At 48.2% G+C, this 24,531-nt stretch overlaps 1 protein-coding gene across 2 annotated transcripts in view; it reads right to left on the minus strand.

Annotated features, from left to right (window-relative positions):
• Positions 1–24,531, minus strand: part of LOC139237876 (zinc finger protein 420-like) — a 95,187-nt gene that overhangs the window by 36,587 nt on the left and 34,069 nt on the right. Inside the window, exon 1 of one of the 2 annotated variants that reach the window (XM_070867126.1) lies at positions 8,319–8,613. The exons of the other annotated variant lie outside the window; for it this stretch is intronic. The gene's annotated coding sequence lies outside the window, so the exon portion shown is untranslated. Of the gene's footprint in view, positions 1–8,318; positions 8,614–24,531 lie in introns of those variants that run through there. 2 annotated transcript variants of the gene reach the window in all.

The raw sequence follows: 24,531 nt of genomic DNA on the forward strand, positions 1-24,531 counted from the left end.
AGAGAGAGGGAGCAGGGAGAGAGAGAGAGTGGGGAGAGAGAGATAGAGGGAGCGGGGAGAGAGAGAGAGGGAGTGAGGTCAGGTCGGATCCAGTCTGGGAGCGGGAGTCGGGTCGGGTCCAGTGGGGGGGGGGGGGTCGGGTCGGGGGGCGGGAACACGAGCGCGGGTAGGGCCGGGTCGGGTCCAGTCGGGGGGGGCGGGGAGCAGGAACAGGAGCGCAGGTCGAGTCGGGTCAGTCGGGGGGGGCGCGGGTGTCGGGTCTGGTCCGGAGGCCGGGGGGGAGCGAGTGTCGGGTCTGGTCTGGTCCGGAGGCAGGGGGGGGCGCGGGTGTCGGGTCTGGTCCGGAGGCCGGGGGGGAGCGAGTGTCGGGTCTGGTCTGGTCCGGAGGCAGGGGGGGGCGCGGGTGTCGGGTCTGGTCCGGAGGCGGGGGGGGGGGGAGCAGGTGTCGGGTCTGGTCCGGAGGCAGGGGGCGGGGAGCGGGTGTCGGGTCTGGTCCGGAGGCAGGGGGCGGGGAGCGAGTGTCGGGTCTGGTCGGGGGGGGAGCAGGAGCTGGCCGTGGGAGGAACCTTATTCACGCAGCCCCAGTGAGGCCATTCAGCCAGGGCTAGGGGCTGTGTGCTTCGGGCCCCTCCCACACAGTTCGGCGCCTGGAGCTACTGCACTTGCGTGCCCACTGTAGCGCGCATGTGCAGAGGTCCCGGCACTGTTTTCAGCGCAGGGACCTGGCTCCGCCCCCCCACAGCTCGTGCTGCCTGCGCCGAGGGCCAGAGGACCTCCAAGTCGGTGGAGAATACCGAGGATTTTTTTAGGCGCACTTTGTGGTGCGAAAAACGGGCGTCCAGGTCGGGACTGCGCCGTTCTAGGCGCGTGTGGAAACTTGGGGCCCTTTATTACAAGGGCTACCTCTCCTCCTTTTCCATTTTGCCCATCTCTTCTAAAAGTTAAGTATCCTGGAATATTTAGTTCCCAACCACGTTTCCGTAATGGCTATTAGATCAAACCTATTAATTTAATCTATGAAGCAGTTCAAGAAGGTGGCTCACCACCATCTTCTCAAGGGCAATTAGAGATGGGCAATAAATGCTGGCCTTACCAGCGACACCCATACCCCATGAACTAATAAAACAATATATTTTGTTGCGAATGCTTCGCGCACAGATATAGTGCCTTTAGATTTGACTTATTTCTATTCATCCCTGATGTCACCTTAGTCACGGAAGTTTTATTACCTTTGTTAATTTCTCTGTCCCTTCCTGACCCTCTGTTTATTTTTACCCAAAACTCTACTCTGCTCTGCTCTAGAGCCTTGACATTTCTCTTGCTGCTTTTAAATGTACTCTTTCCTGAAACCTCCCACCCCACCATTAGTTTAACGCCTTGTCCACTGCCCTAGTTATTCAGTTCGCCAGGACACTTGAGCCCATCCCAACAGAACAGTTCCCTCTTTCCCCAATACTGGTGCCAGTGTAGATACTGGATTCTTTTCCCTTCAATCTGTTTCAGCGAATTCACTGACACACGAACACTTTGTCTTAGCAACATAAGACCTTTATTCTCTGGCCGGGACCTGTTAAGATAAAGGGAACAATCTCGATTCGAATCTGTCCACCTTCCTCCTGACAAGTCTCGTAACAGTACAAAAGCTCAACACTTACACATTGTTACAGCAGAACACATTTGAGTGACACTCAGTTTATACAATCATTGGTCGATTTCCCCCATAGCATACCCAATTGCAGGCTAGCAACTCTTTGACATAGGGCGGGCCCTATGGATGTGTTTACAGTTTCGGTCTTACAAGCATTTCCCTATTTTACGGCTGGTTATAGCAGCCCCTCGTCTGACTCATGTCTGACTTTTGCTTTTTCGCGTAACTCGTGTTTGACCACAACTCTGAGTAACCCCTTTTTGTGCTGACATTGTAGTTATCACAGCTTGACATCTTTGGTCAGCCATTTACCCATGATTCTTTCTAAAAGCCATTCTACACAAACTATTCTTCATAAACTATTCTCCTATTGCCTCTTCTCCTTCGATACACGTTCGCTGCCTTGCTATATACATTCTCACCAGTATCCCATGAACTGGAGCCCCTTCCTCCCACACCACTCTTTGAGCCACGCATTTAACCCTCTAATCTGTTTGTCCCTACGCCAATTTGCGTGAAGTTCGGATAACAATGCAGAGATTATTATCTTTGAGGTTCTACTTCTTAATTTGAATCCTAGCTCCTCAAACACCCTCAGCAGAATCTCATTCCTGGTTCTGTTAATTCCCGGATTCTTTTACTTCAATCTGGTTCAGTAAAATTACTGAGTCGAATACCTCTTGTGCTTTGAACAAAGCAGTCTTTATTACCGGCCAGTAAGACCTATCAGACAGAAGATATACTCTCTGGATAGAGCGTACACACTCCCTACGGATAGGTGAAGTTACATCATAAAGCGTTAATAGTTATACAGTTTTGAAATCAGATAACAAAATACAAATGGATTGACAGTCTAACTCAGCCACTCATTAGTCAATCTATATGAGATGTTCTTCTTGAAAGCTCAAGTATTGCCTCTAAATGTTTCAATCTAATGGTGTGACTATTTACTGAGACCTTGCAATTCTGCAGATGTATTTCATGTTACAATTATATATTATTGGCAGGATTAGTGACTTGAAACCTTGAGACAGACTGTTAGCTATGCTGATGTTGCACTATTTGCAATCTGACATTCTCCCAGCTATTCTTCCATGGCTTATACATTTTCATATATCCCGTTTACTTTACTGTCCTTAATTCCATATATTCTGTTCAGATATCCACAGTTCTACCTATTGGTTCCTACATGGACCATGACAACTGGATCCTCCCCCTCCCATTTCAAGTTCTTCCCCAGCCACGAAGAGGTATCTTTAACCCTGGCACCAGGCAAGAAACACAACAGTGCAGTGGTCAGTTTGCACATCCTCCCTGCAGTCCTTTTCCCCATCCATACAGGCAGCAAGTACTTCATACCTGTTGGAAAATGTCACGGGCTGAGGCTCCTCTATCACTATATCCTGAGTCCCCATACCTGCCTCCTGTCCCTGACCATTGACGCACTCGAAAGTACTACTTAACCTAAGGGGTGTGACTAAGGGATAGGTTGGGCCTATATTCATTGGAGTTCAGAAGAATGAGGTGATCTTGTTGAAACATGTAAGATAATGAGTGGGCTTGACAAGGTGGATGCAGAGGGTATTTCCACTCATAGGGGAAACTAAAACTAGGGGGGCATAGTCTCAGAATAAGCAGACGTCCATTTAAAACTGAGAAGAGGAGGAATTTCTTCTCTGAGGATTGTAAATCTATGGCATTCTCTGCACCAGAGAGCTGTGGAGGCTGGGTCATTGAATATACTTAAAGCGGCGATAGACAGATTTTTGAGCTTGAGCGATAAAGGAATAAAGGGTTATGGGGAGCAGGCAGGGACGTGGAGCTGAGTTCATGATCAGATCAGCCATGATCTTATTAAATGGCAGAGCAGGCTCAAGGGGCCAAATGGTCGACTCCTGCTCCTAGTTCTTATGATTGCTTCCCTCCCTGATGCCCCGCAATATCCGCAGCTCGGACTTCAGCTCAACAACTTCATCTGAGCCGAACTTCCTCGAGCTGCAGACATTTACAACAGACGTAGGTGCTCAGGATCACGTTGCTCTCCACAAACTCCCACATGCTGCAGTTACGGCAAACCACCTGCCCTGGCATGTCTATCTAACATTCTTGCTTCAACAACTCTTGGACACCAATGCCCCTTCGGAACTTTCTTCCCCTTCATTTCCGCTGATCCCATCCCTTCTTCCAATCTCAACCCCTGCCGTGTTTTCACCATCCCTTCTGTGACCCTGAATAATCAGTCCTCAGCAAAGGCCTGAGCTTCATCCTCTCAATGAATTTCAAGCTCGGCACGATGCTGAGCTCTTTCTCCGCCGCCTTCGCTTCCGTGCCCACTTCTTCGGCTAGGAGTCTTCATCCAGCACCCTTTCTCCTGTTTTCAGAATTCTCATTCTATCTGGACCCCTCCCTTTGGCCTGATGCCCTCTCTAGATCTCTTCATTGCGAACTACCAACGGGACATCGGCCATCTCACTGTTCCCCTCACTTACTTCAACCTACTTCCCTCTGAACTTGCAGCTCTCCGCTCTCTCAGATCCAAACCTAACATTGCCATTAAAGGTGGCGCTGTTGTTCTTTGGCAAACCGACCTCTACCTTGCAGAGGCTGATCGCCAACTCTGACACCTCCTCCTACCTCCCCCTGGACTATGACCCCACTACCAAACATCAAGCCATCATTTCCCAGACCGTCACTGACCTCATCTCCTCTGGAGATCTTTCCTCCACAGCCACCAATCTCATAGTTCCCCAACTCCGCACAGTCCGCTTCTACCTTCTTCCCAAGATCCACAAACAGGACTGCCCCGGTAGACCCATCGTTACAGCCTGTTCTTGCCCCATGGAACTTAATTCTTCCTTTTTTAATTCTATTTTTTCTTCCTTGTCCAGTCTCTTCCCACAGAATCCGCAACTCCTCCGATGCCTTCCGCCACTTTAATTGTTTCCAGTTTCCTGGACCCAACCATCTCTATGGACGTCCACTCTACACTCTCACTACCCACCAGGTCGACCAGAGGGCATTCTGCTTCTTCCAGTCCCCACCACCACCACCCTCCTCCTCCTCCTCCTCCGCCTAACTGAACTTGTTCTCACATTGAACAATTTCTCCTTTATCTTCATTCACTTCCTCCAAATTAAAGGTATTGATAAGGGAACCCACATGGGTCCTAGCTGTGCCTGTCTTTTCGATAATGATATGTGGAGCATTCTTTGTTCCAGTCCTACTCGGGTCCCCTCCCTCAGCTCTTTTTTCCTGTACATTGATGACTGTATTGGTGCCATCACTCTGAACTAGAAAATGTCATTCATTTTACATTCAATTTCCATCCTTCCTTCACCTTCACATGGCCCACCTCTAACTTTTCCCTTCCTCGACTTCTCTGTCTCCATTTCTGGAGATAGGCTATTGACAAACATTCATTATAAGCCCACTGATTCCCACAGCTACCTGGACTACACTTCCTCCCACTCCGCATCCTGTAAGGACTCCATTTCATTCTCCTAGTTTCTCAGTCTCTGTTGCATCTGCTCAGACGACGCCACCTTCCGAACTAATGCCTCCGATAAGTCTTCCTTTTTCCTCAACCGAGGATTCCCCTCCGCCGTGGTTAACATGGCCCTCGACAGTATCCGTTCTATTTCCCGCACTTCTGGCTCACCCCTTCACCTCCCTCTCAGAACCACGACAAGGCTCCCCTTGTCCTCACCTTTCACCCCACCAGCCTCTACATTCAATGGATCAATCTCCGTCATTTCAAACACTTGCAGCATGATACCACCACCAATCATATCTTCCCCTCCCCGACCAGCATTCCAAAGGGACCGCCCCCTCCATGGCAGCCTGGTCCATTCCGCAGTCACCGCCAGCAACTCCTCCCCTTCCCATGCAAGCATAGGAGATACAACACCAGCCCTTTTACCTCCTCCATTCCCACTGTCCAGGGGCCCAAACACTCCTTCCAGATTTAACAGTGATTTACTTGTACTTCTTTCAATTTAGTATACTGTATTTGCTGATCACGATATGGTCGCCTCTATATTGGGGAGACTAAATGCAGCTTTGTGGAACACCTCCGTTCAGTCCGTAAGTGTGACCCCGGGATTCCGGTCGCCTGTCACTTTAATTCTCCACTCCATTCCAACTCTGACCTCTCCGTCTTCAGCCTTCTACACTGTTCCAATGAAGCTCAACGCAAGCTCGAGGAACAGCACCTCATCTTTTGTTTAGGCACTTTACAGCCTTCTGGACTCAACATCGAGTTCAATAATTTCAGAGCATAACCTGGCTTCCCCCCTCCCCCTCCTTCTCCTTCCCCCCTTCCTCACCCTTATGTTTCTTTTCTTCTTTCTTTCTCTGTCTGTCTATAATGGCAGCTGGTCATTACTATACCATTCACACCCTATCCAGATTAACCTTTTTCTAACCTCTATCATTACATTTCAATTTAGCCCATCATTCCTTTTGTGTCTCAACTCTCCTGCCTTCCCCCCTCCCCCACCCCCGTCACAGACCTTGCCATTTGTTCTTTCTTCCCCTCCCCCTTTCATTGCTTAAGAATGTGCTCTTTCGAATGTTCGGCAGTTCTGACAAAGGGCCGTCGACTCGAAATGCTAACTCTGTTTTTAGAGCATAAGAATATAAGAAATAGGAGCAGGAGTAGGCCATACGGCCCCTCAAGCCTGCTCCGCCATTTAATACGATCATGGCTGATCCGATCATGGACTCGAGTCGACTCCATAACCCCCTATTCCCTTATCGTTTAACAAACTGTTTATTTCTCTCAAATTTATTCAATGTCTCAGCTTCAACAGCTCTGAGGCAACAAATTCCACAGATCCACAACCCTCAGAAGAAATTTCTTCTCATCTCAGTTTTAAATGGGCAGCCCCTTATTCTAAGATCATGCCCTCTAGTTCTAGTCTCTCTTATCAGTGGAAACATCCTCTCTGCATCCTCTTGACAAGCCCCCTCATAATCTTATACGTTTTAATAAGAACACCTTTCATTCTTCTGAACTCCAATGAGTAGAGGCCCAACCTACTCAACCTTTCCTCATAAATTAACCCCCTCATCTCTGGAATCAACCTTGCGAACCTTCTCTGAACTGCCTCCAAAGCAAGTATATCCTTTCGTAAATACGGAAACCAAAACTGCACACAGTATGCCAGGTGTGGCCTCAGCAATACCCCGTACAACTGTAGCAAGACTTCCCTGCTTTTATACTCTATCCCCTTTGCAATAAAGGTCAAGATTCCATTGGCCTTCCTGATCACTTGCTGTACCCGCATACTAACCTTTTGTGTTTCATGCACAAGTACCCCCATGTCCCACTGTACTGCAGCACTTTGCAATCTTTCTCCATTTAAATAATAACTTGCTCTTTGATTTTTCCTGTCAAAGTGCATGACCTCACACTTTCCAACATTATACTCCATCTGCCAAATTTTTGCCCACTCACTTAGCCTAACACATTGCTTTTCCTCCCATCTTTGTATCGTCGTCAAACTTGGCAACATTTCACTCAGTCCCTTCTTCCAAGTCATTAATATAGATTGTAAATAGTTGGGGTCCCAGCACTGATTCCTGTGGCACCCCACTAGTTACTGATTGCCAACCCGAGAATGAAACATTTATCCCTACTCTGTTTTCTGTTCGTTAGCCAATCCTCTATCCATGCTAATATATTATCCCCCAACCCTGTGAACTTTTATCTTGTGCAGTAACCTTTTATGTGGCACCTTATCAAATGCCCTCTGGAAGTCCAATCTGCTGGGACCTCCCCAGAATCCAGGGAATTTTTGTAAATTACCAATGCATCCATTATTCCTGCCGCTACTTCTCTTAAGACCCTAGGTTGCAAGCCATCAGGTCCAAGGGATTTATCTGCCTTTAGTCCCATTATCTTAGAGAGTACCACCTCCTTTGTGATTGTGTTAAGTTCCTCCCCCCTCCCCACCCCATAGTCCCTTGACTATCCACTGTTGGAATATTATTAATGTCCTCTACTGTAAAGACTGATACAAAATATTTGTTCAGAGTTTCTGCCATCTCCATGTTGCCCATTACTAATTCCCTGGTCTCGTCCTCTAAGGGACCAACATTTTCTCTCCACATATGCTGCCTGACCCGGAGATTTCCAGCATTCTGTTTTTATTTCAGATTCCAGCAAAGCAGTATTTTGCTTGTGTGTGTATGTGTCTGTGTCAATTTGGCCCATCATCGCTTTTGTCTCTTAAATCTCTTCTGCCTCCCACCCTATCATAGACCTTCCCTTTTGTTCTTTCCTCCTCTCCCCCTTTCAGTGCCCCAGCACTGTTCAGCCACCAAAGAACTCACTTCAGGAGTGGAAACTAGTCTTCCTCGATTCTGAGGAACTGCCTATGATGATGACTTACTTGAATCGGTTACATTTCAAACTTTAGCCAGTTCTGATGGAGGGTCACAGACCTGAAACGTTGACTGTTTCTCCACAGATGTTGCCTGATCCACTGTGATTTCCAGCTTTTTCTGTGTTTTTATTAACCACCTTTATTTGGATTAGTTAATTCATTATTTTTTATTATTGCAATTTTATTACTTAAGTGTTTTATCTTGTTTAGTTATTAATTAAATAAAGTAGTTGTAGCAATTTCCTGGCCAACTTCGAGGCGACAAAACCAGTCGGACTCACCAACGAATCACCTCCTTGCAGTCAGTCCTGTGTTGTCTCGCCTCTCAGCGCATTCTCTCCCAAGATGGCAGCCGGTAACCCGGGCCTGTCACCGGGAGAAAGTCCCACGGCTGCCGCCCCGCTCGGGGCAAACGCCGGACTCCTGGATTCTTGTTCGGGGCTTGAGGCCTACACTGGGTGTTTAGAAAGGCTCCCCTGCGCCCCGCCGCCGGTTTCCTCTTCCTCCCCGCTCCAGAATCTACTCACCACCTCCCGCCGCCATCACCCGACCAGTAGCACTACGCACCAGGCCCCCGCAGCGGTGCGCCCTGGGTAACCAGCGCCGCCGGGACAATGGGACAAAGAATCGGAGGAGGAGCTGAATCCAGGGATTTCAGAGCGCGCGCGGCGCATGCTGATTCCATTGGAGCATTACACTCACAGCGCATGGACATTTATCACAATTTTAGAAAGCGTTAGAAAATAAGATTTAGTTAATATAGTTTTTTTAAGTAGAAGAATAGCACGGGTTAGATGCAGATTAAGGATCCCTCTGCACAGACCCATTGTGTCTGTTGTGCCCCGTACGGGACGAAATTGGCACTGTGATTCCCGGAGGAGCTCCTCGGCTACAGGGAGAAGGCGATTGAGGAGAACTCGAGTGGCTGATAGCAGGGAGATTCCCCTGTAGTTGCCGCAGTCGGACTTATCCCCTTTTTAAAAAATGTTCACAATCACTGCATCTCTCAGATCTCCCGGCATGCTCTCCTCCCTCCAGACGAGAGAGATGAGGTCATGTATCCGCGCCAACAGCGCCTCTCCGCCATACTTTAGCGCCTCAGCAGGGATTCCATCCACACCCGTAGCCTTGTTATTCTTGAGCTGTTTTATGGCTTTGTCTACCTCGTGCAACGTTGGAGTTTCACTGAGTTGGTGGTGGGCTGCATGCTGCGGGATGGTGTCGAGAACACTCAAGTCAAGGCAGAGTCTCAATTGAGGAGATCTTCAAAGTGCTCCTTCCATTGGGCCCTGATAGCCTTGGTGTCCTTGATGAGTGTTTCCCCGTTCTTGGCCAGGAGTGGGGTGGGGCGCCTTGGGAGTTTGGACCATAGGTGGCCTTGACTGCAGCGAAGAATCCTCGCATATCGTGGCTGTCAGCCAGTTGTTGTATCTCCTGTGCTTTCTCCATCCACCACCTGTTCTTTAGGTCCCGGGTTTTTGTTGGACCTGAGCCTTGAGCCGTCTGTAATCTTGTTTTGCAGCTCCCGAGTTGGGTTATTACTTGAGGTCAGAAATGCTTTGCGCTTGCGATCTATTAGTTCTTCGATCACCTGATCATTTTCATCAAACCAGTCCTGATGTTTTCTAGTTGAGTGACCAAGTTTCTCTTCACAGGCACTGGTTATAGAGGCCTGGAGGGCAGACCAAACTCTATGGGGATTCAGCATCTCAGGGTCATCAAGGCACGCCAGATTGGCTGTGAGGCGCTGGCTGTATAGGGCTCTCTTAGCTGGGTCTCTAAGTGCCCCGGCATTAACTTTTTTGCGGAACTGCTTCTGCTGTCCCCTCTGCTTTGGGGCAATGTTAATGTTGATGATGGATCGTATTAGGCAGTGGTCCGTCCAGCAGTTGTCAGCTCCTGTCGTGGCGCAGGTGATGCGCACATCCTTGTGATCCCTGGCTCGGATGATGACATAGTCAAGCAGGTGCCAGTGTTTGGAGCGAGGGTGTTGCCACGATGCCTTGTATTTATCCCTCTGGCGGAACAGGGTGTTGGTGATGAGGAGTTCATGTTCTAGACATTTTGTCAGGAGTAGGGTACCGCTGGAGTTGGCTTTCCCTACTCCCTCTCTAGCAATCACACCTCCCCAGAGGGCTGTGTCTTTGTCGACCCTGGCATTAAAATCACCCATTGGTGACTCAAGGATGTCTCGAGGTTGGAATAAAAACCCTCTTTAGCCCCATCCGTTGCATCGAGTGTAGAGGCGTACGCACTGATGACTGTGGGGCTTTGGTTCCGGGATAGGGTAATACGAAGAGTCATGAGGCATTCGTTAGCCTCTCAGGGGGAGTCTTTGAGGCGATCGACCAGCTCATTCTTGACGGCAAAGCCGACTCCATGAAGACGGCGTTCTGCCTCTGGTTTCCCTTTCCGGAAGAAGGTGTAACCTCCACCATGTTCCTTCAACTGGCCTTCCCCTGCCCGCCGGGTCTTGCTTAGGGCAGCGATGTCAATGTCAAAATGTCTGAGTTCCTGGGCAACTATGGCGGTGCGGCATTCCGGCCTGTTGCTGTTGGGATTGTCCATGAGGGTCCTAACGTTCCAGGTCTCGAACTTCATATTGACGAAGTGGAAGATGCCTGTGCGAGAGCTCTTTTAATGTGGGGTGCCTGCTGCACACCAGCAACCACACGGGCTTAGCTGAACAAAGTCTTGGTCCAGTGGTAAGGGGGTCGAAGACAACTGGAGACCAGGCACAGCTCTATAAGCCGAATTGCCTATGGCGAAGTGTTGGCCACAAGGACTCCACACCTGCCCATTGCCTCCCTGTGGTCGCACACCAGGTGTTCATTGTGCTGACAGATTGGGGGAACTTGGAACCAGCCAAAGGGACTCCGGGGACGTCAAACCGGCCAAAGGGACTCCGGGGACGTCAAACCGGCCGAAGGGATTCCGAGCCGGCGCTGAACCGGCTGAAGGTACTGCGGCAGCGGCGTTCAACCTAACGTCTTAAACTCCTAACCAACTTTTAATGAATTTTTTAACTTTTAATCAACTTTTAAATTTTTTAAACAATTTGGGAGAACTTTTAAAACTTACATTTTAGACTTTTAATCGAAATATTTTTAAACATCTATTATTGATCTACATCCTCGACTTTTTAACAATCTTTAGAAACTTTTTAAAATGGGGACACTTTTAAAACCTATTATTGATTTACATCTTAGAATTTTTAACAACTCTTAGAAACTTTTGAAATAAATTGGGAATCTTTATCAACTTTTAACTTTTAAAATAACGTTGGAAGTCACCTTCCTAATGCCTGCCCCCCAACCAAACCTCGGGCCATCTACCATCAATGGCGCTACTCGGCGCCGAGCTTGCGGACCCATTAAACACTCAAGACAGGTACAGCAAGAGTGAGATACAGAGTAAACCACCCTTTACACTGTCCCATCAAACACTCCCAAGGCAGGTACAGTGCGGGTTAGATACAGAGTAAAGTCCCACCAAATCATTACAAATGGGTATGATTTGGTGGCCATTACAGAAACGTGGTTGCAGGGTGGCCAAGACTGGGAATTAAACATACAGGGATATCTGACAATTCGGAAGAATAGACAAGAAGGGAAAGGAGGTGGGATAGCTCTGTTAATAAAGGATGATATCAGGGCAGTTGTGAGAGATGATATTCGCTCGAATTAACAAAATGTTGAATCATTGTGGGTGGAGATTAGAGATAGTAAGGGGAAAAAGTCACCGGTGGGCGTAGTTTATAGGCCCCCAAATAATAACTTCACGGTGGGGCGGATAATAATCAAGGGAATAATGGAGGCATGTGAAAAAGGAACGGCAGTAATCGTGGGATTTTAACCAACATATTAATTGGTCAAATCAAATCGCACGGGGTAGCCTGGAGGAGGAATGCATATGGGATAGTTTATAGAACAGTATGTTACAGAACCTACAAGGGAGCAAGCTATCTTAGATCTGGTCCTGTGTAATGAGACAGGAATAATAAACAATCTCCTGGTAAAAGATCCTCTCAGAATGAGTGATCACAGTATGGTTGAATTTGTAATACAGATTGAGGGTGAGGAAGTAGTGTCTCAAACGAGCATACTATGCTTAAACAAAGGGGACTACAGTGGGATGAGGGCAGAGTTGGCTAAAGTAGACTGGGAACACAGACTAAACGGTGGCACAATTGAGGAAAAGTGGAGAACTTTTAAGGAGCTCTTTCATAGTGCTCAACAAAAATATATTCCAGTGAAAAAGAAGGGCGGTAAGAGAAGGGATAACCAGCCGTGGATAACCAAGGAAATAAAGGAGAGTATCAAATTAAAAACCAATGCGTATAAGGTGGCCAAGGTTAGTGGGAAACTAGAAGATTGGGAACATTTTAAACGACAGCAAAGAATGACGAAGAAAGCAATAAAGAAAGGAAAGATAGATTACGAAAGTAAACTTGCGCAAAACATAAAAACAGATAGTAAAAGCTTTTACCGATATATAAAACGGAAGAGAGTGACTAAAGTAAATGTTGGTCCCTTAGAAGATGAGAAGGGGGATTTAATAATGGGAAATGTGGAAATGGCTGAGACCTTAAACAATTATTTTGCTTCGGTCTTCACAGTGGAAGACACAAAAACCATGGCAAAAATTGCTGGTCACGGGAATGTGGGAAGGAGGACCTTGAGACAATCACTATCACTCGGGGGGGTAGTGCTGGATAGGCTAATGGGACTCAAGGTAGACAAGTCCCCTGGTCTTGATGCAATGAATCCCAGTGTATTAAAAGAGATGGCGGAAGTTATAGCAGATGCATTCGTTATAATCTACCAAAATTCTCTGGACTCTGGGGAGGTACCAGCGGATTGGAAAGCAGCTAATGTAATGCCTCTGTTTACAAAAGGGGGCAGACAAAAGGCAGGTAACTATAGGTCGGTTAGTTTAACATCTGTAGTGGGGAAAATGCTTGAAGCTATCATTAAGGAAGAAATAGCGGGACATTTAGATAGGAATAGTGCAATCAAGCAGACGCAACATGGATTCATGAAGGGGAAATCATGTTTAACTAATTTACTGGAATTCTTTGAGAATATAACGAGCATGGTGGATAGAGGTGTACCGATGGATGTGGTGTATTTAGATTTCCAAAAGACATTCGATAAGGTGCCACACAAAAGCTTACTGCAGAAGATAAAGGTACGCAGAGTCCGAGGAAATGTATTAGCATGGATCGAGAATTGGCTGGCTAACAGAAAGCAGAGAGTCGGGATAAATGGGTCCTTTTCGGGTTGGAAATCGGTGGTTAGTGGTGTGTCACAGGGATCGGTGCTGGGACCACAACTGTTTACAATATACATAGATGACCTGGAAGAGGGGACAGAGTGTAGTGTAACAAAATTTGCAGATGACACAAAGATTAGTGGGAAATCGGGTTGTGTAGAGGACACAGAGAGGCTGCAAAGAGATTTAGGTAGGTTAAGCAAATGGGCTAAGGTTTGGCAGATGGAATACAATGTCGGAAAATGTGTGGTCATCCACCTTGGAAAAAAAAACAGTAAAAGGGAATATTATTTGAATGGGGAGAAATTACAACATGCTGCGGTGCAGAGGGACCTGGGGGTCCTTGTGCATGATTCCCAAAATGTTAGTTTGCAGGTACAGCAGGTAATCAGGAAAGTGAATGGAATGTTGGCCTTCATTGCGAGAGGGATGGAGTACAAAAGCAGGGAGGTCCTGCTGCAACTATACAGGTATTGGTGAGGCCGCACTTGGAGTACTGCGTGCAGTTTTGGTCACCTTACTTAAGGAAGGATATACTAGCTTTGGAGGGGGTACAGAAACAATTCACTAGGCTGATTCCGGAGATGAGGGGGTTACCTTATGATGATAGATTCAGTAGACTGGGTCTTTACTCGTTGGAGTTCAGAAGGATGAGGGGCGATCTTATAGAAACATTTAAAATAATGAAAGGGATAGACAAGATAGAGGCAGAGAGGTTGTTTCCACTGGTCGGGGCGACTAGAACTAGGGGGCACAGCCTCAAAATACGGGGGAGCCAATTTAAAACCGAGTTGAGAAGGAATTTCTTCTCTCAGAGGGTTGTGAATCTGTGGAATTCTCTGCCCAAGGAAGCAGTTGAGGCTAGCTCATTGAATGTATTCAAATCACAAATAGATAGATTTTTAACCAATAAGGGAATTAAGGGTTATAGGGAGCGGGCGGGTAAGTAGAGCTGAGTCTATGGCCAGATCAGCCATGATCTTTTTGAATGGCGGAGCAGGCTCGAGGGGCTAGATGGCCTACTCCTGTTCCTAATTCTTATGTTCTTATGTTCAACACTGTCCCATCAAAAACTCACAGGAGAGGGACAGCAGTGGTGAGATACAAAATAAAGTACCCTTCCCTGAAGGTGCTGACTCTGGCTGGGTTCACTTCTACACTCACTGGTTCCCCTCCTCCCCTAAAGGTGCTGACTCTGGCTGTGTTCAGTTCTACACTCACTGGGTCCCCTCCCACCTCCCCTGAAGGTGCTGACTCTGGCTGGGTTCAGTTCTACACTCACTGATCCTCTCCTTCCGTCTCACTGTTTTATATTCAGATCTGGGCTGCATTCGGTGTTTCTAAAGCCTGCATCCTCCCTGGGTACCAAGGTGAGGAAAAGCATTCTGGAGGGTCTGTGGAGCTGGGATTATCCATTGATATGAGACCTAAAATAATCTAGAGTTAGAAAGGAGAAAAGACCCAAAAATGGAATAGTCAGTAACTGGACATAAATTAGCCTCTTATCTTGGAGAAATCAAGGACACAACACACTGTATGTTTGAATCGAAGCTAAATAATTTTACATGTATCTAGAATGTTAAACTGCAGTCCAGTTATAGGGCGTACTAACAGCAGGAGAAACAAATGCCAACGGGCAGAATGAACATGGTTCAGTCCTGCATGTGATTAACAGCAGAATCCAACCACTGTAGTCACAGGTGGCAGGGTGGGGGGAGGTGGATAATGGTCACTGTTTTATATCGGGGCCTGGGGTCACACTCGCTGTGTGTGAAGCCCGTGTCCCCCCGGGGTTTATTGACCCGCTCCCTCCAGCCTCCTCCTACCTGCTGTCACCGCTCTGTCTCCCGCAGCCCCCACTGGCCGCGCATGCTTAGCACACACTGCCTAGTAATCAGCCTGGGCTGGGCCTGCGCGCTGAGCTCCTCTGATTCAGATCGGGCTCACTTTGCAATAAACACACAGCATCCTGGGAATACTCAGCAGGCCAGGTAGTATCTGTAGCCAGAGCTATCATCAGAGGCAGTCCCTCAAAATCAAGGAAGACTTGCTTCCACTCTAAAAGTGAGTTCTTAGGTGACTGAACAGTCCAATGCGGGAATTACAGTCCCTGTCACAGGTGGGACAGACAGTCGTTGAAGGAAAGGGTGGGTGGGGAATCTGGTTTACCGCACGCTCCTTCCGCTGCCTGTGCTTGCTTTCTACATGCTCTCGGCGATGAGACTCGAGGTGCTTAGTGCCCTCCCGGATGCTCTTCCTCCACTTAGGACGGTCTTTGGCCAGGGACTCCCAGGTGTCAGTGGGGATGTTGCATTTTATCAAGGAGGCTTTAAGGATGTCCTTGAAATGTTTCCTCTGCCCACCTGGAGCTCGCTTGCCGTGTAGGAGTTCCGAGTAGAGCGCTTTGTGGCCTGCCCAATGGAGCTGGTCGAGTGTGGTCAGTGCTTCGATGCTGGGGATGTTGGCCTGATCGAGGACACTAACGTTGTTATGTCTATCTTCCCAGGGGATTTGCAGGATCTTGCAGAAACATCATTGGTGGTATTTCTCCAGTGATTTGAGGTGTCTACTGCATATGGTCCACGTCTCTGAGCCATACAGAGTTAACGTGACAGGTCAATGACCTTTTGTTAAAACTGGAAAACATTGGAGATGTAACAGATTTTAAGCAAATTTAGGGGCAGGGAAAGGGGGGAGGAGAGGAAAGAACAAAAGGGACAGTCTGTGATAGGCTGGAAGGCAGGAGTGATTAAATGACAGAAAGTATGATCATAAAAAGCAAAGGGAACTGTAGTGTATGGAGAGAGAGTCAGACTGAACACTGTGAGCTCAAAGTAAAGTGTGAACTTAGTCTTTTATTGCAGGTCTCCAGAGTGCCTCTCCAACCTGTGAAGCCTTCTTAAATACCTGTGCTCCCAAGGGATTATGGGATCACTTGGGACTCCGGGGAATGAGCCCTCTGGTGGCATATATAACAACATTCCCCCCACAAAGTCAATAAGTGTAACTATTTACAGTGTGAGTCGATCTGAGGCCCTTCTTGCCCTGGTTGATCGTCTCGGTGTGAAAGCTGGTGTTGTTGAATCATTTGTTGGGCCCTCGCTGGGCTGCTGTGCAGCTGGCCTTGCTGGGCTGCCTGGTGTGTTGGGCCCTGCAGGGCTGCTGTGGACGATGGGTTCTGCTTCGTGGTCAACCGTGGTATCGGTTGCCACTGGTGTGTGTGTTGGGGGATCAAAAAAGGTAGGGTCCAAGGTGGGTTGCTCAGGGTAGTCCGTGAATCTGAGTTTGATTTGGTCCAAGTGTTTCCAGTGAATGAGTCCATTTGAAAGTTTGACCTGAAACACCCTGCTCCCCTTTTTGGCCATGACAGTGCTGGGAAGCCACTTGGGACCTTGTCCATAATTTAATACAAATACAGGATCATTGACTTCAATCTCGTGAGACACATTTGCGCGATCATGGTATGGACTTTGTTGAAGTCACCTGCTCTCTACCTGTTCATATAGATCAGGGTGAACTAACGAGAGCCTTGTCTTAAGTGCTCTTTTCATGAGCAGTTCAGCAGGTGGGATCCCAGTGAGTGAGTGTGGTCTCGTGCGATAGCTAAGCAGGACTCGGGATAGGTGAGTCTGCAGTGAGCCTTCAGTTACCCTCTTCAAGCCTTGCTTGATGGTTTGCACTGCTCTCTCTGCCTGACCATTGGGCGCTGGTTTAAACGGGGCAGATGTGACATGTTTGATCCTGTTACGGGTCATGAAATCTTTGAACTCAGCACTGGTAAAACATGGCCCGTTGTCGCTCACCAGGACTTTGGGTCGGCCGTGTGTGGCGAACATGGCCCGCAGGCTTTCAGTGGTGGCAGCGGACATGCTAGCTGACATTATCTCACATTCAATCCACTTGGAGTACGCGTCTACAACCACAAGGAACATTTTACCCAAGAACGGGCATGCATAGTCGACGTGTACCCTAGACCACAGGTTGAAGGGCCAAGACCATAAACTTAGCGGTGCCTCCCTGGGTACATTGCTTAACTGCGAGCATGTATTGCATCTGTGAACGCAGGACTCTAGGTCCGCATCGATACCGGTCCACCACACATGGGATCTGGCTATCGCTTTTATCATTACGATGCCTAAGTGAGTACTGTGGATGTAATTGATGAAGGTGTCTCTGCCCTTCTTGGGGACCACTACTCGATTGCCCCACAGAAGGCAGTCTGCCTGTATAGACATTTCATCTTTGCGCCGCTGGAATGGCTTTATCTCTTCCTGCATTTCCACTGGGACACTGGACCAGCTCCCATGAAGCACACAGCTTTTGACTAGAGATAATAAGGGGTCCTGGCTTGTCTAGGTTTTTATCTGCTGGGCAGTGATGGGTGATTGCTCACTCTCAAATGCTTCCATAACCAAGGCTAGATCTGCGGGCTGCGACATTTCCACCTCTGTGATGGGCAATGGCAGCCTACTGAGAGCATCGGCGCAGTTTTCTGTGCCTGGCCTGTGGCAGATGACGTAGTTGTATGCGGACAACGTGAGCGGCCATCTCTGGATGCGGGCCGATGCGTTGGTATTTATCCCTTTACTCTCGGAAAACAGGGATATAAGTGACTTATGATCATTTTCCAATTCGAATTTTAGCCCAAACAGGTATTGATGCAGTTACTTTACCCCATAGACACACGCTAACGCTTCTTTTTCAATCATGCTGTAGGATCTCTCGGCCTTAGACTGCTGGATGCATAAGCAACCGGTTGCAGTTTCCTGAAATCATTAGCTTGTTGCAATACACACCTGACGCCATATGACACGCATCACATGCTAGTACCAAACACTTACATGGATCATACAACACAAGCAATTTGTTTGAGCATAACAATTTTCTCACTTTTACAAAGGCATTTTCTTGGCTTTTGGCCCAAACCCATTCACCCCCTTTTTGTAGTAAGACATGCAGTAGTTCTAGCAGGGTGCTGAGACCCGGTACGAAGTTACCAAAGTAGTTCAAGAGTCCCAGAAATGACCGCAGTTCCGTCATGTTCTGTTGCCTCGGTGCGTTCTCGATTGCCTCCGTCTTCGCGTTGGTGGGCCTGATGCCATGCGCCGCAATCCTCCTTCCCAGGAACTCTACTTCAGGCACCAGGAAAACGCACTTCAAGCATTTTAAACTGAGCCCCATGCGATTGAGTCGACGAAGAGCCTCCTCCCGGATCTGCAGGTGCTCGACTGTGTTCCAATCTGTGACCAAGATGTCGTTCTGGAAGACCACGGTGTGCGGGACCGACTTCAGTAAACTTTCCATGTTTCTCTGGAATATCGCCGCCGCTGATCGGATTCCAAATGGGCATCTATTATAAACAAAAAGACCTTTACATGTTGATGCAGCTGAGGGCCTTCGATGATTCCTCCAGTTCCTGCGTCATGTAGGCTGAAGTCAGATCCAGCTTCGTGAATGTCTTTTCTCCCGCCATCGTTGCAAAGAGGTTGTCGGCCTTTGGTAGTGGGTATTGGTCCTGCAGGGAGAAACGATTGATAGTTACTTTGTAATCGCCATAGATTCTGACGGTGCCATCTCCCTTGAGGACTGGGACAATAGGATGGGCCCATTCGCTGAACTCAATCGGTGAAATGATACCCTCTCATTGCAGCCGGTCTAGCTCGATTTCTACCCTTTCTCTCATCATGTACGGCACTGCTCTCGCCTTGTGATGGATGGGTTGCGCCCCCAGAATTAGGTGGATCTGCACTTTTGCTCCTTGGAATTTCCCGATGCCTGGTGCGAACAGCGAAGAAAATTTGTTTAAGACCTGGGCACATGAAGTGTCGTCAGCGGGCGATAGCGCTCGGATGTCGTCCCAGTTCCAACGTATCTTTCCCAGCCAGTTCCTGCCGAGCAATGTGGGACCATCGCCCAGTACCACCCAGAATGGTAGCTTGTGCACCGCTCCATCGTAGGAGACCTTTACGGTTGCACTGCCGATGACAGGAATCAGTTCTTTAGTGTAAGTTCTTAGTCTCGGGCGAACTGGACTTAAGACTGGCCTTGAGGCCTTGTTGCACCACAACCTTTTGGAAGTCTTTTTGCCCATGAGGGACTGGCTCACGCCTGTGTCCAGTTCCATTGACACCGGGAGTCCATTTAGTTCAACATTCAGCATTATCGGGGGACAATTCGAGGTGAATGTGTGCACCCCATGTACCTCTGCCTCCTCTATCTGAGGCTCTGGTTCGCAGTGATCCTCCGTGGATCTGTCCTCCTCTGCAACATAGTAGTTTGGAGGCTTAACAGGCTTAGCAGCTCACCTGCACACTCGTTGGAGGTGTCCCACTGATCCACAGCCCTTGCAAACGTATCCTTTGAATCGGCATGAATGGAAACGATGATCACCCCCGCAGCGCCAACAATGTGTTAATAGCCTTGCATTCATCACCCTTGATGGTGGACTCTGAGACATCTGCGGACGTGACCTGCCCTGTAAGTTACGATTTGAAAACAACATCACTTTGTTCACAGTACTTGTAGCAGCACTTGTGTGCTGAGAGATTTGCTTATTATTATCACTGGTGGCAATGAACGCCTGGGCTATCGCTATGGCCTTACTCAAGGTTGGGGTCTCTGCAGTCAAAAGCTTGCGAAGTATGGTTTTGTAGCCAAGGCCAAGTATGAAAAAATCTCTGAGCATGTGCTCCAAATGTCCTTCAAATTCGCAATGTCTTGCAAGGCGTCTCAGCTCGGCGACATAACTCGCCACTTCCTGGCTTTCAGACATTTTGTATGTGTAGAACCGGTACCTCGCCATCAGAACGCTTTTCTTCGGGTTCAAATGCTCTCGGACCAGTGTGCACAAACCATCGTACGATTTCTGCGTGGGTTTCGCTGGAGTGAGCAGATTCTTCATAGAAACATAGAAACATAGAAAATAGGTGCAGGAGTAGGCCATTCGGCCCTTCTAGCCTGCACCGCCATTCAATGAGTTCATGGCTGAACATTCAACTTCAGTACCCCATTCCTGCTTTCTCGCCATACCCCTTGATCCCCCTAGTAATGAAGCCATACATTGGTGCCCCGCAGATGGCTTCGTTTGGCAGCGCTCTCTTCCCCATCTAGCTCGTTGGCCACGAAGTATTGGTCGAGTCGCTCCACAAAAGTTTCCCAATCATCTCCCTCCAAAAATTTCTCCAGGATTCCCACTGTTCTCTGCATCTTTGGGTTCGCTATCTGTATCTCGTTACCAGTTGTCGTGTATGGAGAAAGAGTCAGACTGAACACTGTGAGCTCAAAGTAAAGTGTGACCGTCGTCTTTTATTGCAGGTCTCCAGAGTGCCTCTCCAACCTGTGAAGCCTTCTTAAATACCTGTGCTCCCAAGGGATTATGGGATCCCTTGGGACTCCGGGGAATGAGCCCTCTGGTGGCAGTACAGAGTAAATACAAGTCTACATATATAACAAGATGTAAATGGGAAAGACAGAATCATCTACAGCTGCCATGTGAAAAAATAGTGGCAGAGGTTATGGTATGAAATTGTCGACTCCAGAAGGCTGTAAAGTGCCTAAACAAAAGATGCTGTTCTTTGTGTCATATATATAAACTTGTATATACTTTGTACATCCACCAGAGGGCTCATCCCCTGGAGTCCCAAGGGATCCCATAATCCCTTGGGAGCACAGGTACTTAAGGAGGCCTCACAGGCTGGAGAGGCACTCTGGAGACCTGCAATAAAGGACTACGGTCACACTTTACTTTGAGCCCACAGCATCCAATCAGACTCTTTATTTAGACATAACAACTGGCGACGAGATACAAATGATGAACCCGACAATGCAGAGAACAGTGGGCATCCTGGAGAAATTCTCGGAGGGAGAGATTGGAAAACTTTCACGGAGCGACTCGACCAATACTTCGTGGCCAACGAGCTGGAAGGAGAATCGAACGCTGCCAAACGAAGGGCGATTCTCCTCACCGTCTGTGGGACACCAACGTACGGCCTCATGAAAAACCTGCTTGTTCCGGCAAAACCCACAGAGAAATCGTACAATGATTTGTGCACACTGGTCCGGGTGCACCTGAACCTGAAGGAAAGCGTTCTGATGGCGAGGTACCGGTTCTACACCTACAAAAGGTCTGAAGGTCAGGAAGTGGCGAGTTATGTTGCTGAGCTAAGACGCTTTGCAGGACATTGCAAATTTGAAGGACATTTGGAGCACATGCTCAGAGACTTTTTCATACTTGGCATTGGCCATGAAATGGTACTTCGCAAACTGTTGACTGTAGAGACCCCAACCTTGTCAGGCCATTGCGATAGCCCAGGCGTTCATTGCCACCAGTTACAATACTAAGCAAATCTCTCAGCACACGAATGCTGCTACAAGTACTGTGAACAAAGTGATGTTGTTTTCAAATCGCAACATACAGAGCAGGCGCCACATGCCTGCATTTGCATGTCCGCAGATGTCTCAGAGTCCACTATCAAGGGTGATGAATGCAAGGTCATTAATACCTTGTTGGCGCTGCGGGGGTGATCATCATTTCCATTTATGCCGCTTCAAAGGGTATGTTTGCAAGGGCTGTGGAACAATGGGACACTTCCAATGTATGTAAAGGCGAGCTGCAAATCCTGTTAAACCTGCAAATCCTGTTAAACCTGCAAACCACCATGTTGTAGAGGAGGACAGATCCACGGTGGGTCCCGACGAACCAGAGCCTCAGACCAAGGAGGCAGAGGTATATGGGGTACACACATTCACCACAATGTGTCCCCCGATAATGCTGAAGGTTGAACTAAATGGACTCCCGATGTCAATGGAGCTGGACACAGGTGTGAGCCAGTCCATTATGAGCAAAACGACTTTCGAGAAATTGTGATGCAGCAAGGCCTCAAGGCCAGTCTTGACTCCAATTCGCACAAAACTGAGAACTTACACAAAGGAACTAATTCCCGTAATCGGCAGTGCTACTGTAAAAGTCTCCGACGATGGAGCGGTGCACAAGCTACCACTCTGGGTGGTACTGGGCGATGGTCCCACGCTGCTCGGTAGGCACTGGCTGGGAAAGATACGCTGGAACTGGGACGACGGCCAAGCACTCTCGTCCACTGATGACACTTCGTCTGCCCAGGTCTTAAACAAGTTCCCTTCAATGTTCGAACCAGGCATCGGGAAGTTCCAAGGAGTAAAAGTGCAGATCCACCTAATTCCGGGGACGCGGCCCATCCATCACAAGGGGAGAGCAGTACTGTACATGATGAGAGAAAGGGTAGAGATAGAACTAGACCAGCTGCAAAGAGAGGGCATCATTTCACCGATCGAATTCAACGAGTGGGCCAGCCCGATCGTTCCTGTCCTCAAGGGAGACGGCACCATCAGAATCTGTGGTGATTACAAAGTAACTATCAATCATTTCTCCCTGCAGGATCAATACCCACTACCAAAGGCCAACGAACTTTTTGCTATGCTGGTGGGAGGAAAAACATTCACAAAGCTGGATTTGATCTCAGCCTACATGACGCAAGAGCTGGAGGAATCATCGAAGGCCCTCACCTGCATCAACACGCATAAAGGTCTCTTCATTTATAACAGATGCCCGTTTGGAATTCGATCAGTCGTGGCAATATTCCAGAGAAGCATGGAAAACTTACTGAAGTCGGTCCCGTGCATGGTGGTCTTCCAGGACGACATTTTGGTTACATGTTGGGACATAAGTGAGCATCTGCAGAACCTGGAGGAGGTTCTTAGTCGACTCAACCGGGTGGAGCTCAGGTTAAAACGCTCGAAGTGTGTTTTCCTGACGCCTGAAGTGGAGTTCCTGGGGAGAAGAACTGTGGCGGACGGCATCAGGCCCACCGATTCGAAGACGGAGGCAATCGAAACGCACCGAGGCCACAGAATGTGACGGAGCTGCAGTCGTTTCTAGGACTCCTGAACTATTTTGGTAACTTCTTACCGGGTCTCAGCACACTGTTAGAACCACTGAATGCCTTACTGCATAAAGGAGACGAATGGGTATGGGGCAAAAGCCAAGAAAATTGTCATGCTCAAACAAATTGCTCGTGTTGTATGATCCATGTAAGCATTTGGTACTAGCATGTGATGCATCGTCATATGGTGTCGGGTGTGTATTGCAACAAGCTAATGATTTTGGGAAATTGCAACCGGTTGCTTATGCATCCAGGAGTCTGTCTAAGGCTGAGAGAGCTGACAGCATGATTGAAAAAGAAGCATTAGCGTGTGTCTATGGGGTAAAGAAAATGCATCAATATCTGTTTGGGCTAAAATTTGAATTGGAAACTGACCGTAAGCCACTGATATCCCTGTTTTCCGAGAGTAAGGGGATAAATACTAAAGCAATGGCCCGCATCCAGAGATAGGCGCTCACGTTGTCCGCATACAACTACGCCATCCGTCACAGGCCAGGCACAGAAAACTGTGCCGATGCTCTCAGTAGGCTGCCATTGCCCACCATGGTGGGTGGAAATAGCGCAGCCCGCAGATTTAGTCATGGTTATGGAAGCATTTGAGAGTGAGCAATCACCCGGCACAGCTCAACAGATTAGAACCTGGACAAGCCAGGACCTCTACTGTCCCTAGTTAAAAACTGTGTGCTTCACGGGAGCTGATCCAGTGTCCCAGTGGAAATGCAGGAAGAGATAAAGCCGTTCCAGCGGCACAAAGATGAAATGTCTATACAGGTAGACTGCCTTCTGTGGGGAAATCGGGTAGTGGTCCCCAAGAAGGGCAGAGACACTTTCATCAGTGATCTCCACAGTACCCACCCAGGCATCATAATGATGAAAGCGATAGCCAGATCCCACATATGGTGGCCCAGTATCGATGCAGACTTAGAGTCCTGCGTGCACAGATGTAACACATTTAAGTAATGCACCAAGGGAGGCGCCACTAAGTTTATGGTCTTGGCCCTCCAAACCGTGGTCTAGGGCCCATGTCGACTATGCAGGCAGTTCTTGGGTAAAATGTTCCTTGTGGTTGTCCAAATGGATTGAATGTGAGATAATGTTGGCAAGCATGTGGCCAAAGAGGGGAGCAGGGTGTTCTGGGTCAAAGTTTCAAATGGACTCATTCACCGGAAACATTTGGACCAAATCAAACTCAGATTCACAGACTATTCTGAGCAGCCCGCTTTGGACCCTATCTTCTTTGACCCCCCAACATAAAACCAGTGGCAACCGACACCGCAGTTCACCACAAAATAGAACCCATCAC

The sequence above is a fragment of the Pristiophorus japonicus genome, chromosome 2 (assembly GCF_044704955.1).
Source record: "Pristiophorus japonicus isolate sPriJap1 chromosome 2, sPriJap1.hap1, whole genome shotgun sequence".
Taxonomy (NCBI): domain Eukaryota; kingdom Metazoa; phylum Chordata; class Chondrichthyes; family Pristiophoridae; genus Pristiophorus; species Pristiophorus japonicus.